The sequence below is a fragment of the Bos grunniens genome, chromosome 20, assembly GCF_055505025.1.
Source record: "Bos grunniens cultivar Pamir isolate PY7600 chromosome 20, Bosgru_T2T1.0, whole genome shotgun sequence".
NCBI lineage: Eukaryota > Metazoa > Chordata > Mammalia > Artiodactyla > Bovidae > Bos > Bos grunniens.
In genome coordinates, this window is record NC_141184.1 from 58,024,180 (window position 1) to 58,037,735 (window position 13,556).

The following is a 13,556-nucleotide window of genomic DNA, read 5'->3' on the forward strand; positions in this document are numbered from 1 at the left end:
TCTGTGAACTATAGCCTATTAGGCTCCTCTGTCCATGGGATTCTTCAGGGAAAAATACTGGAGTGGGTTGCTATTCCTTTCTCCAGGGGATCTTCTTGAACCTGGGTCTCCTGCATTGCAGGTGGCTTCTTTACTTTACTTTTTTTTTATGCAACTGTAAATGGGATTGTTTTCTTAATTTCTCTTTTTGTTAGTCTGTCTGTAGTGTATAGAAAAGCAACCAATTCCTATATATTAATTTTATATTCTGCAACTTTAATGAATTCATTTATTAGTTACAGTAGATTTTAGTGGTGTCTTGACAGTATCATGTCATCTGTAAACACTAACAGTGTTACTTGTTATTTTCCAATTCAGATTTCCATTATTTCTTTTTCTTGTCTGATTGCTCTAACTAGGACTTCCAAAACTATGTTGAATAAAAGTGGTAACATAAACAAGTCCTGTCTTGTTCCTGATTTTAGAAGAAATGCTTTCAGCTTTTCACCATTGAAGATGATGCTAGCCATGGGTTTGCCACAGATGGCCTTAATTATGTTGAGGTACGTTCCCTCTATACACACTTTGTTCAAAGCTTTTATCATAAATGGATGTTGAATTTTGTCAAAAGCTCTTTCTGCATCTGTTGAGATGGCCATATGACTTTTATTCTTCAATTTGTTGAGTTTTATCTTCAGTGGTATATCACATTGATTGATTTGCAAATATTTAACCATCCTTGCACTGGGATAAATCCCACTTGATTGTGATGTATGATTCTATTAATGTATTGCTGAATTCAAATAGCTAATATTTTGCTGAGAATTTTTGCATCTAACATCTATTTCTGCTTTATTGACTATGCCAAAGCCTTTGACTGTGTGGATCACAATAATCTGTGGGAAATTCTGAAAGAGATGGGAATACCAGACCACCTGATCTGCCTCTTGAGAAATTTGTATGCAGGTCAGGAAGCAACAGTTAGAACTGGACATGGAACAACAGACTGGTTCCAGATAGGAAAAGGAGTTCACCAAGGCTATATATTGTCACCCTGTTTATTTAACTTATATGCAGAGTACATCATGAGAAATGCTGGACTGGAAGAAACACAAGCTGGAATCAAGATTGCCGGGAGAAATCTCAATAACCTCAGATATGCAGATGACACCACCCTTATGGCAGAAAGTGAAGAGGAACTCAAAAGCCTCTTGATGAAAGTGAAAGAGGAAAGTGAAAAAGTTGGCTTAAAGCTCAACATTCAGAAAACGAAGATCATGGCATCCAGTCCCATCACTTCATGAAAAATAGATGGGGAAACAGTGGAAACAGTGTCAGACTTTATTTTTCTGGGCTCCAAAATCACTACAGATGGTGACTGCAGCCATGAAATTAAAAGACACTTACTCCTTGGAAGGAAAGTTATGACCAACCTAGATAGCATATTCAAAAGCAGAGACATTATTTTGCCAACAAAGGTCCGTCTAGTCAAGGTTATGGTTTTTCCTGTGGTCATGTATGGATGTGAGAGTTGGACTGTGAAGAAGGCTGAGCACCAAAGAATTGATGCTTTTGAACTGTGGTGTTGGAGAAGACTCTTGAGAGTCCCTTAGACTGCAAGGAGATCCAACCAGTCCATTCTGAAGATCAGCCCTGGGATTTCTTTGGAAGGAATGATGCTAAAGCTGAAACTCCAGTACTTTGGCCACCTCATGTGAAGAGTTGACTCATTGGAAAAGACTCTGATGCTGGGAGGGATTGGGGGCAGGAGGAAAAGGGGACGACAGAGGATGAGATGGCTGGATGGCATCACTGACTCGATGGACCTGAGTCTGAGTGAACTCCGGGAGTTGGTGATAGACAGGGAGGCCTGGCGTGCTGTGATTCATGGGGTCGCAAAGAGTCGGACACGACTGAGCGACTGATCTGATCTGATCTGATGTTCATCAGTGGTGTGCTGTGCTGTGTTTAATATCATCAATGAGACTGCTCTATAATTTTCTTTTTCTGTAGCATCTTTGTCTGGTTTTGGTATCACGGCGATGCTGGCCTCATAGAATAAGTTCAGAGGTATTTCTTCCTGTTCAAATTTTTGAGGATAGGTGTCAACTCTTCTTTAAATATTTTATCAGATCAGATCAGTCGCTCAGTCGTGTCCGACTCTTTGCGACCCCATGAATCGCAGCACGCCAGGCCTCCCTGTCCATCACCAACTCCCGGAGTTCACTCAGACTCACATCCATCGAGTCAGTGATGCCATCCAGCCATCTCATCCTCTGTCGTCCCCTTTTCCTCTTGCCCCCAACCCCTCCCAGCATCAGTCTTTTCCAATGAATCAACTCTTCACATGAGGTGGCCAAAGTATCGGAGTTTCAGCTTTAGCATCATTCCTTCCAAAGAAATCCCAGGGCTGATCTCCTTCAGACTGAACTGGTTGGATCTCCTTGCAGTCCAAGGGACTCACAAGAGTCTTCTCCAACACCACAGTTCAAAAGCATCAATTCTTCGGCGCTCGGCCTTCTTCACAGTCCAACTCTCACATCCATACATGACCACTGGAAAAACCATAGCCTTGACTAGACGAACCTTTGTTGGCAAAAGAATGTCTCTGCTTTTGAATATGCTATCTAGGTTGGTCATAACTTTCCTTCTAAGGAGTAAACGTCTTTTAATTTCATGGCTGCAGTCACCATCTGTAGTGATTTTGGAGCCCAGAAAAATAAAGTCTGACACTGTTTCCACTGTTTCCCCATCTATTTCTCATGAAGTGATGGGACTGGATGCCATGATCTTCGTTTTCTGAATGTTGAGCTTTAAGCCAACTTTTTCACTCTCCACTTTCACTTTCATCAAGAGGCTTTTGAGTTCCTCTTCACTTTCTGCCATAAGGGTGGTGTCATCTGCATATCTGAGGTTATTGAGATTTCTTCCGGCAATCCTGATTCCAGCTTGTGTTTCTTCCAGTCCAGCATTTCTCATGATGTACTCTGCATATAAGTTAAATAAACAGGGTGACAATATATAGCCTTGACGTACTCCTTTTCCTATCTGGAACCAGTCTGTTGTTCCATGTCCAGTTCTAACTGTTGCTTCCTGACCTGCATACAGGTTTCTCAAGAGGCAGATCAGGTGATCTGGTATTCCCATCTCTTTCAGAATTTCCCACAGTTGATTGTGATCTACACAGTCAAAGGCTTTGGCATAGTCAATGAAGCAGAAATAGATGTTTTTTTGGAACTCTTGCTTTTTCCATGATCCAGTGGATGTTGGCAATTTGATTGCTGGTTCCTCTGCCTTTTCTAAAACCAGCTTGAACATCAGGAAGTTCACGGTTCACATATTGCTGAAGCCTGGCTTGGAGAATTTTGAGCATTACTTAACTAGTGTGTGAGATGAGTGCAACTGTGCGGTAGTTTGAGCATTCTTTGGCATTGCCTTTCTTTGGGATTGGAATGAAAACTCACCTGAAAAGTCACCTGGTCCTGGGCTTTTGTTTGTCAGGAGGTATTTTGTTGTTGCTGTTTAATTACTGATTCAATTCCATTGCTAGTAATTGGTCTGTTCATATTTTCTACTTCTACCTAGTTCAGTTTTGAGAGGCTCTTCAAGATCATTCAAGTGGATCTAACCCAGCTCCCTTCAAACTACAGCCTCTGCACTGGGACTTGGAGACTGTTAGATTTTACCTGCACCCATTAAAAGTAGAGCCTCTGTTTCCTAGAGTGCTCCGGCTCTCCTGAATGTAATCCCTGCTAGTTTTCAAAGCTGGACTTTCCGGTGACTCACCTTGCTTGTGCAGGACCTCTGGGCTGAGCAGCCCACGGTGGGACTTGGACCCCTCACTCCTTGTGGAGGACCTCTGCAATTACAGTATCTTTCCTGCTTGTGGGTCACTGACCTAGGATTGTAGATCCTGCCTATATCACATTTCCACCCCTCCTTCTTTATATCTTTACTTTATATCTTTTCTGCTAATCTTCAGGTCATCCTCTTATATATTCGCTCTGTTAGTAGTTCTAATTTTCGTATGCCACTGGGAGGAGGTGAGTTCAGAGTCTCTGTACTCAGCTGTCTTGAGGAAGCACCCCATATTTTTAATTATAAAAGAGTAATAGAGGTACTTCCCTGGTAGTCAAGTGGCTAAGACTCTGCACTTTCAATGCAGGGCACCCATGTTCGATCCCTGGTCAAGGAACTAGATCCCACATGCCACAGCTAAGATCCGGCACAGTCAAAATTTTTTAAAAAAAAAGAGTAATAGAAAGGCATGGTAGTCACCACTTTAAGATATCAAACTCAGAATCACTATCAACAGGGCTGTTTGAAATTATGGGCCTCCTAATATAATATAATAAATGGTATACATAATTATTTATGTAGGCTTGATGTCAAAATGTGAGCTAAATTTAATCATGAGGAAGCAATCACACATATCGAGAACATGGCACATTCTGTAAGATCACTGGCTTAACTCCTTGAAAAAAAACTGTCATGAAACACAATCAAAAAAGACAGGGATACTTTCCGGATTAAAAGAGACTGAAGTGACATTAAAAAAAAAGCAATGCCTAATTCTTGATTGGATCTGAATCAAAAACATAGCTATAGATGGTATTTGGGGAACAACTGAAGAAATTTCAATATTTATGCTAATTTTCTTACATGTGAATGACATGACAGTTATACAGAGTATATCTTATTCTTAGGAAATACAACTGAAGAATTTATGATCAGCAAGAAATTTCTGTGTGTGTACATACACCTATAGAGAAAAAAAGACAAAGAAAGAGAGAGGAAGGAAACACGGCAAAACGTTAGCTACTGTTGTCTCTAGGGTAGACATATACAGATGTTCATTAACTAGAAGTAAGTTTAAATTGGTTTACATTCATTTACCTAAATTAATAAATAAAAATACTATATATAATAAATATTTTTTATGAATATATATGCAATATGCTGCCATGTGACTGTCTCACCATTAGAAGTCTTCAACTAGAAGCAATTCTGCCTTCTAAAATTCACTGAATCAATTCAATTCAAAATTTTGATGTATACCTACAATACGTTAACACAGCTCAAAATCAAATATACAGAAATGAAGAGGATATATCTTTGCCCTCTAAACATTTGCTCTCTAATAGGGAAATAGATATGTAAATAAATAAACAATACAGTAAATGCAACAGTGGAATTATCAAGAGAAGAGGTAACATAGAGTAAGGTATGGTTAACCCTAGGCAGAGCGGTCTAACAGAACTTTCTGTAATAGACAAGTTCTTTCTGTCTAATAGAACTTTCTGTAATAGACAAGTGCTGCCCAATACAGAAGTCCCTAGCCACGTATGACTAAAGAACATTCGAACATATTAGTGCAATTAAGGAACTGTATATTTTATTTTACTAATTGTAATTAATTTATATTTGAATAGCCAAATGTGGCTAGGAGCTACCATATTGGACAGCACCACTCCATAGGCCATGGCAAAGAAGGCGAGGTTGAGGAGAGAAGAAACTAAGAAAAATCTTCCCAAAATATCCAACATCTAACAGGGTCTTGAAGGATGACTAGCATTTGACCAACTACATAAGGCAGGAAATAGTCTATGCAGAGGAAGGAGCACATAAAAGCATGCAGAGATATCCCAACATAGCATTTTTAGGAAGTCAGTAAATTTCACATTACATGTGCATAGAGAATAAAGAAGAAGGATGGGGTAAGAAAAGTGAGGATAATAAAGTTAAAAGAAAAGAGAGAGCCTATACTATAAAAGATCTGAAGTGTCATTCAGAGAAGCTCAAATTTGATCATGTTGGTAATTTGGAACTAGTGAACACAAAGCAAGAGTTGGATGATTAATTTCATATTTTAGAACAATCCTTTTGGCAGAAGACTGGAGTAGAGAATGGAAATGGGAAGACAACTGCAGTTATTAGTGTCCTAGTTCAGCAAAAGTTAAGACTCTGGATGCAAATGAAGGAAGGAGCGAATGAGCTACTTTGGAGACATATCATAAAAGAAAACAAAGAGGAAGATTCCCTGATACTTACCTTCAGATACTGGTAACAGGGAATAAAGCACAGAGAATCAGACCCAGAAAGAAAGAATGGGCAGAAAGAAAGGGTGTGACTGTTTTTAATCCTGATAGCTTGAGCTTTAGATCACAAACTGCAAGCTGAGATCAAAGATTTGTGCAGTTCACCAAAGAAAGAAGAGAGGTGTCTGAATCTGCAACTAGGAAAGGAAACAGAAATCAGGCTATATTTGAATCTTCTGTGAGATGCAGCCAAACACATCAGTGTCTGAACTGAATAACAATGTGGTCTGCTCTCTCTGGACCTGCTGTCTGATTATCAGGGCATAACTAAAGAAACTCCAGCAGAACAAAGCAGCTGGCATCATCACGTTTTCAGACACGCTCACTTTCATTACCTTGTTAGAGCAAGAGCATGAATATAACTTGTGCTCTTTTATAGGAAAAAATAGGCAGAAAAAAATTTACAGGTATCTAACATTTCACATACTGTATATTATATATATTTATATATATACACGTTATAGCAAAAACCTATTCTGTAGTATTCTACCTACAGCTAGAAATTACACTGTTTTTGGAAGAAACAAATATTGAAAGCCTATAACTATATATATATATGTGTGTGTATATATTTACTCCTTACAACTACTCTATGAAATGGTTAGTATCACCTCTATTTTACAAGTGAGGATATTGAGGCTCAAAACAGTTTAGTAAGGCTACCCAAGGTCACAAAGCTGCTGCTGCTGCTAAGTCGCTCCAGTCGTGTCCGACTCTGTGCGACCCTATGGACAGCAGCCCACCAGGCTCCTCCATCCACAGGATTCTCTAGGCAAGAATACTGGAGTGGGTTGCCATTTCCTTCTCCAAGGCTTAACTGAGATTCAACTCCAAGTTCAACAAACCATCAAATCCACCTTCAACTCAAATTCCCATCAAGTGAGAGGCCTTCCAGATAAATTTTCTCCATCATGTTCCTTCTCCTTCCTGATATTTTTAATTCCAAGTCCCAGGGAACCTAATGACTACATGCTGCTTACGGAGGTGGAAGAAAACAAAACGTACAACAATGTGGTCTCCGTTTCCATCTTTCTGGGAGCTCATGCTGTCTCTAAGCATTCCTTGGTACAACAACCTGATGCTTTCTAATTTTCCTGTTAAATTATGCTCTCTGACATAAAATACATTCCCCTCTCCTCTGTTTACCTTTGTTCTACCTGTTCATCAAATCCACCTTCAACTCAAATTCCCATCACGTGAGAGGCCTTCCCGATAATTTTTTTCCGTCATGCTCCTTTTCTTTACCAGTATTTTAATTTCATTTATTGCTTCAGTCATTCAACCAGGTATCCATCCCCAAAACATGACACGACTCTGGGTAAGGTAATGTACTTAGCCCTGAGGCTGTACAAACAAAAAGACCTGTAAGAATACAGATGGCCCCTGACTTACCATGGTTTAAATTACAATTTTTGACTTTACAATGGGACAAAAGCAATACCCATACAGTAGAAGCCATACTTCAAATTTTGAATTTTGATCCTTTCCTGGGCTAGTGATATGTGATATGAAACTCCCTGGTGACCCTGGGCAGTGACAGCGAGCTTCAGCTCCCAGTCAAGCCTGTGATCATGAAGGTAAACAGCTGATAAACTTACAACCATTCTGTACCCATGCAGCCATTCTACTTTTCACTTTCAGTACAGTATTCAATAAATTACACGACATTCAACACTTTTACTATAAAATAGGCTTTGTCTTAGATGAGTCTACCCAACTGTGAGACTGATACAAGTGTTATGAGCATGTTTAAGGTAGGCCAGGCTAAAATGGGTCAGTAAATTAGGCGTATTAAATGCATCTTCAACGTACGACATTTCCAAGTTTATTGGGATATGATATCACAAGTTGAGAAAGATCTGTACTCTTCAGGGATGGAAAACAGAAAACTAGCCAGTTTCATATGAAATACCATTTCATATTATAAAGTACTTGGAAATGTTTTAGACCTGTAAATCATTTGCTGTTTTATGTATACAAGTGTTAATCTAAGTGTCTGGTCACTACAACATCACTGGAAATTCCTTATATTTCTTCTATGTCTTCCATGCATCTGACAAAAACTGGCTACACTCTGGTGAGGTACAGTGCTGAGTACTATAGGGAATACAGATAGATACAAGATACAATATCTGCCCCTCAGCTGAAGTAAACAAGCATGCATATAATTGGGGCTTCCCTGGTGGCTCAGTGGTAAAGAATCCGCCTGCAATGCAGGAGACAGAGGAGATGCTAGTTCGATCCCTGGGCTGGGAAAGTCCCCTGGAGGAGAGCATGGCAATCCACGCCATTATTCTTGCCTGGAGAATACCATGGACAGAGGGGCCTTGTGGGCTACAGTCCATAGGATCGCAAAGAGCTGGACACAACTGAAGCGACTGAACATGCATCTATGCATATAATTACAAGGCAGAACATATATGGTAAACTTATGTAAGTGTTATACATCATGGTAAGTGCAAGGAACATAGACAAAAAAGTAAAACTAAATCATAAGTTTTCAAGAAAGGATTCATGTTTTCCTGGTATCCGAGCTGAGCCTTAAGCATCAATAGAATCTTAAAAGGCCCCAAATAGACAATTAAGTCTAGAAAACAAAGACATGCTTAAGAAATTTACCAAATGATCGTTTTCTAACATATAAAAAATCACTTATTAAAAAGTAAACTTTGGTTCATTCTAGCAAGTTTAACATGTAAACAATATTTTGATTAATAATGAACTGTGAAAATGAGTATCAAAAGAAAGATTTAGATCTGCTATTCTGAACTTCAAACTTCTGGCAGCCAGCTGGCTGAGAAAAATGGCAAGGAGTAGTTGGCAAGACTACAAGCTACTGAGATATTTATAGCCACCAGAGTCTAAAAAAATCCTAAAGCTTTCATATTTGTAATAAAAATACAAATAAAGTTTTCTAATTATTTAATATTAAATTTCATACACTATTACTGAACTTCTCAAGGAAGAAGATACTACTCAAATGCAAAAAAAGAAGCATAATTATTCATTTCAATTTAACAATAATTAAATGAAATACAAAATGGGAATTGTCAAGAATTTCTCCTATTACAGAACTAGTGAATATATGACTATTAACAAATGGTAATCTCATTAAAAATAATTTATTTTGCCTCCAATTCATCATATTTATGGTTAAGAGTATATGCCTTACTGAGCTCTATAAATAACCTATTTTCCGTTAACATTTATATCTGGTCACAACGTTCTGCGACAGTATTAAATGTATTTATTTGAAGATTTCATATGCTAAATGAAAACCTGTCCAGTCATCTGATTACAAAGAATAAAATTCAAATAAGAGCAGAGTTTGCAGAATTAATTCTCCACAAATTATTTGGATTTTCTATTTTTCTGACCTGAATTATTAGAACAGGTCAGTAAAGCAATTTTTTGTGGAGAGAGAAAATGTAGGCTTTCAGTATGGCCAGATGAAATTCCTTATGGATCCAACTCTCCCAAAGGTAACAACTATAAATGTTGGACAACACAAAAACAACAACAATTAAGGTGGCCCAGGTGCCTATGAATAGGAAAATGCCTAGACAAACTGTGATGCAGTCAAAGAACCAATACTCCATAGTTAAAAAGAAAGAACCACGCAACAATCAGGCTGAATGCCAAAACCATTATTTGATCAAAAAAAGTCTCATACACAAGGATATGTATGGTATGATTCCTTTTTTATGAGATTCTAACAGAGACAAATATTGTCTATGGAAAAACAATAGTTTTCTCCAGTGAGTGTTTTAGGCACCTGACTCTGAAGGGCAGGTGGAACTTTCTGGGCTGGTGGCAATTTTCACTATCGTGACAGGGATGTGGAGTTATATAGGTGTATGCACTTGTCGATACTCAGTGAACATACAGTTAAGATCTGTGCTTTTTATTGCGTGTAAATTTTACCTCAAAAGAAAAGAATGTAAAATACTGAACTCTACTTAATGATATGCATACTAAAATATTTAAGGGGAAAGTATACCAATAGCTGCAGTTTACCTTGAAATGTATCAAAAATATTGCTATTGCTATTGCTAAGTCACTTCAGTCGTGTCCGACTCTGTGTGACCCCACAGACAGCAGCCCACCAGGCTCCCCCGTCCCTGGGATTCTCCAGGCAAGAACACTGGAGTGGGTTGCCATTTCCTTCTCCAGTGTGTGAAAGTGAAAAGTGAAAGTGAAGTCGCTCAGTCTGTCCCACCCTCAGCGACCCCATGGACTACAGCCTACCAGGCTCCTCCATCCATGGGATTTTCCAGGCAAGAGTACTGGAGTGGGGTGCCATTGCCTTCTCCTATCAAAAATAAGAGAGGCACAAATAGATGAATAAATGGGATATAGCAAGTAAACTAAAAAATTAGTGGCAAAATCTTGGTTGGACATATGCATATTCACTATAAACTTTCAATTTCATATGTCTTCACTAAAATAGTTTGAGATCCCCCCAAAATGGAAAAAAACCCACTAGATTAATTCAGAACAAGTCCTATAAGACTAACATCATTTCTTTTCTATTTTAACAGGATTACTACCAGACTGGTAACTCAGAGAAAAATAACTGACAAGATATTTGGATCCCAATAAATTTGGATCTCTCTTCATATTCTCATTAAAGCAAACCCCCAGATTACATAAACAATAATGATAATAGCTATTGCTGTGTACAACACTCTTTACTAGACACTATTCTAGCACTTCATATGTACTAACTATTTAATCTCTACAACAATATGATAAGATAAATACTATTATCCACAATTTTACCAATGGGGAAACTAAGATGTTAGGGTAATTTGCTCAAGGTCACATACATGTAAGTGGAAGAGCCAGAAAGTGGAATTCAAAGATTGTGGGTTAGAACCCCGGTTCTTAACTACTTCCCCATGGCTGCTCCCCTAGCTGGCTCTGTAACTCATACAATGTAATATATGGTGCTCTTCTCAAATTTGTGGGTGACATGAAGCTAGGACCAAAAGCAAATACATTACGAATTATCCCAAACGATTAAGGAACATATAAATAGAAGACTAGAACGAGATAAAATGCTATAGGGATAAAATATAAGATCCTGTATTTGAGTCCAAACAACCAACTTTATCTCCTGAGACAACACTGGTGCACAGCAGGTGTTGGGCAAGAACCAGTCAAATGAACATACAACTGAGTGGCAGGATAGAGTGTGTGAAAAAGGAGGACAGGAGTCAATAAGCCAAAAGCAAAATATAAATTTAGTAAAGAATGCTACAAAACACTAATATATAGGGTTTTATAGAGGTAGATTAAATGAGAACCCTAGAAGACTGTTTTACTCAAGCCAATGCCAGATATGTTAACTTCTGGGAAGTACAGAGTAATAGATACAGGTAAACTGGAAAAATTTAGAGCAGAAGTGCAGGATTTAAAGTGAGCTATGTGAGGTAAAATTGAAGAAGCTGTGAACATTTGATGTGGAGAAAAGAACTCAAATGAGGATAGTAACAAAGTTCAAAAATGTAAGGGTACTGTCATGAAAAAGAAGAATCAGTTATTCTTTAACCGCCATTAGAATAAAAATAAAGTCAACTGAGAGAAGCTACAGAAGCTACAGGGAAAACAAAATCAGCATCAACAAGGAAGAATTTCCCAACAGACATAACCACAAAAGAAAAGGTAGGGGAGAATAGACATCTCAGAAGACTATGAATACCCTAAGTATGATTAAAAAAAAAACCTCAATGAAAGATTGGACCAAATTAACATAAAGATTGCTTTCAAGTCCAATACTTAGATAATAAAAGGTAATTTTTATACATCTCAGTCATGAAAAGCTTCAGATTGATTCAAATGGTTATACCAGTAACCAAAATAGACTTGGCATGATAAAATTTAAATGTAAAGGAAAAATAAGAAACTACAAGTTATCTGCCAAGTCTGTAAACAGAGCTGTCAGCCTAAAAACACTGTAATAAAATACAAAAGAAAAGAAAAACAAATATGTTTCCAGTGGTCATGTATGGATGTGAGAATTGGATTATAAAGAAAGCTGAGTGCCAAAGAATTGATGCTTTTGAACTGTGGTGCTGGAGAAGACTCTTGAGAGTCCCTTGGACTGTGAGGAGATCCAACCAGTCCATCCTAAGATCCAAGCAGTCCATCCTAAAGGAGATTAGTTCTGGGTGTTCATTGGAAGGACTAATGTTGAAGCTGAAACTCCAGTACTTTGGCCACCTCATGTGAAGAGCTGACTCATTGGAAAAGACCCTGATGCTGGGAAAGATTGAAGGCAGGAGAAGAAGGGGATGACAGAGGGTGAGATGGCTGGATGACATCACCAGCTCGATGGATGTGGGTTTGGGTGAACTCTGGGAGTTGGTGATGGACAGGGAGGCCTGGTGTGCTGCGGTTCATGGGGTCGCAAAGAGTCGGACACGACTGAGTGACTGAACTGAACTATATAAATATTTAAAACTTTCACACGTGAAAAACATTAAAAGGCAAACAATAAGCTACGCAATTAGGATACAGAGGTTCAGCCTTAATACACAGCTACAGTGTCCAATACGGCAGCCAGAAGTCACAGTGTTGCTGTTGCTGTTGTCCAGTCACTGGGCCGTGAAGGACTCTGCGACCCCATGGACTACGGAATGTCAGGCTTCCCTGACTTTCACTATTTTCCAGAGTTTGCTCAAATTCATGACCATTGGTGATGCTATCTAACCATCTGCTGCCTACTTCTCCTTTTGCCTCCAATCTTTCCCTGCATCAAGGTCTTGTCCAATGAGTCGGCTCTTCATATCAGGTGGCCAAAGTACTGGAGCTTCAGCTTCAGCATCAGTCCTGCCAGTGAATATTCAGGGTTGATTTCCTTTAGGATGGAATGGTTTGTCCCAGGAGTCTTCTCCAGCACCACAATTGGAAAGCATCAGTTCTTTGGTGTTAGCCTTCTTTATACTCCAATTCTCACATCTGTACACGACTACTGGAAAACCAATAGTTGCTTTGATAATCGGACCTTTGTTGGCAAAGTGATTTCTCTGCTTTTTAATATCCTGACTAGGTTTGTCATAGCCTTTCTTCCAAGGAGCAAGTATCCTTTAATTTCATGGCTGCAGTCACTGTCTGCAGTGTTTTTTGAGCCCAAGAAAATAAAATTTGCCACTGTTTTCACTTTTTCCCCATCTACTTGCCATGAAGTGATGGGAACGGATGTGCCATGATCTTAATTCTTTGAATGTTGAGTTTTAAGTCAGCTTTTAAACACTCTTTTTTTACCCTCATCAAGAGACTCTTTAATTCCTCTCTGCTTTCTGCCATTAGAGTGGTGTCATTTGCATATCTGAGGTTATTGATATTTCTCCCAGCAATCTTGATCCCAGCCTGTAATTCATGCAGACTGGCTTTTCTCAGGATGTACTCTGCATACAAGTTAAATAAGCAGGGTGACAATATACAGCCTTGACATACTCATTTTCCAGTTTTGAG

The 13,556-nt window shown here is 38.7% G+C and overlaps 1 protein-coding gene across 6 annotated transcripts in view; it reads right to left on the bottom strand.

Annotated features, from left to right (window-relative positions):
• Positions 1–13,556, bottom strand: part of SGTB (small glutamine rich tetratricopeptide repeat co-chaperone beta) — a 48,814-nt gene that overhangs the window by 14,282 nt on the left and 20,976 nt on the right. The gene's annotated exons all lie outside the window — the stretch shown is intronic.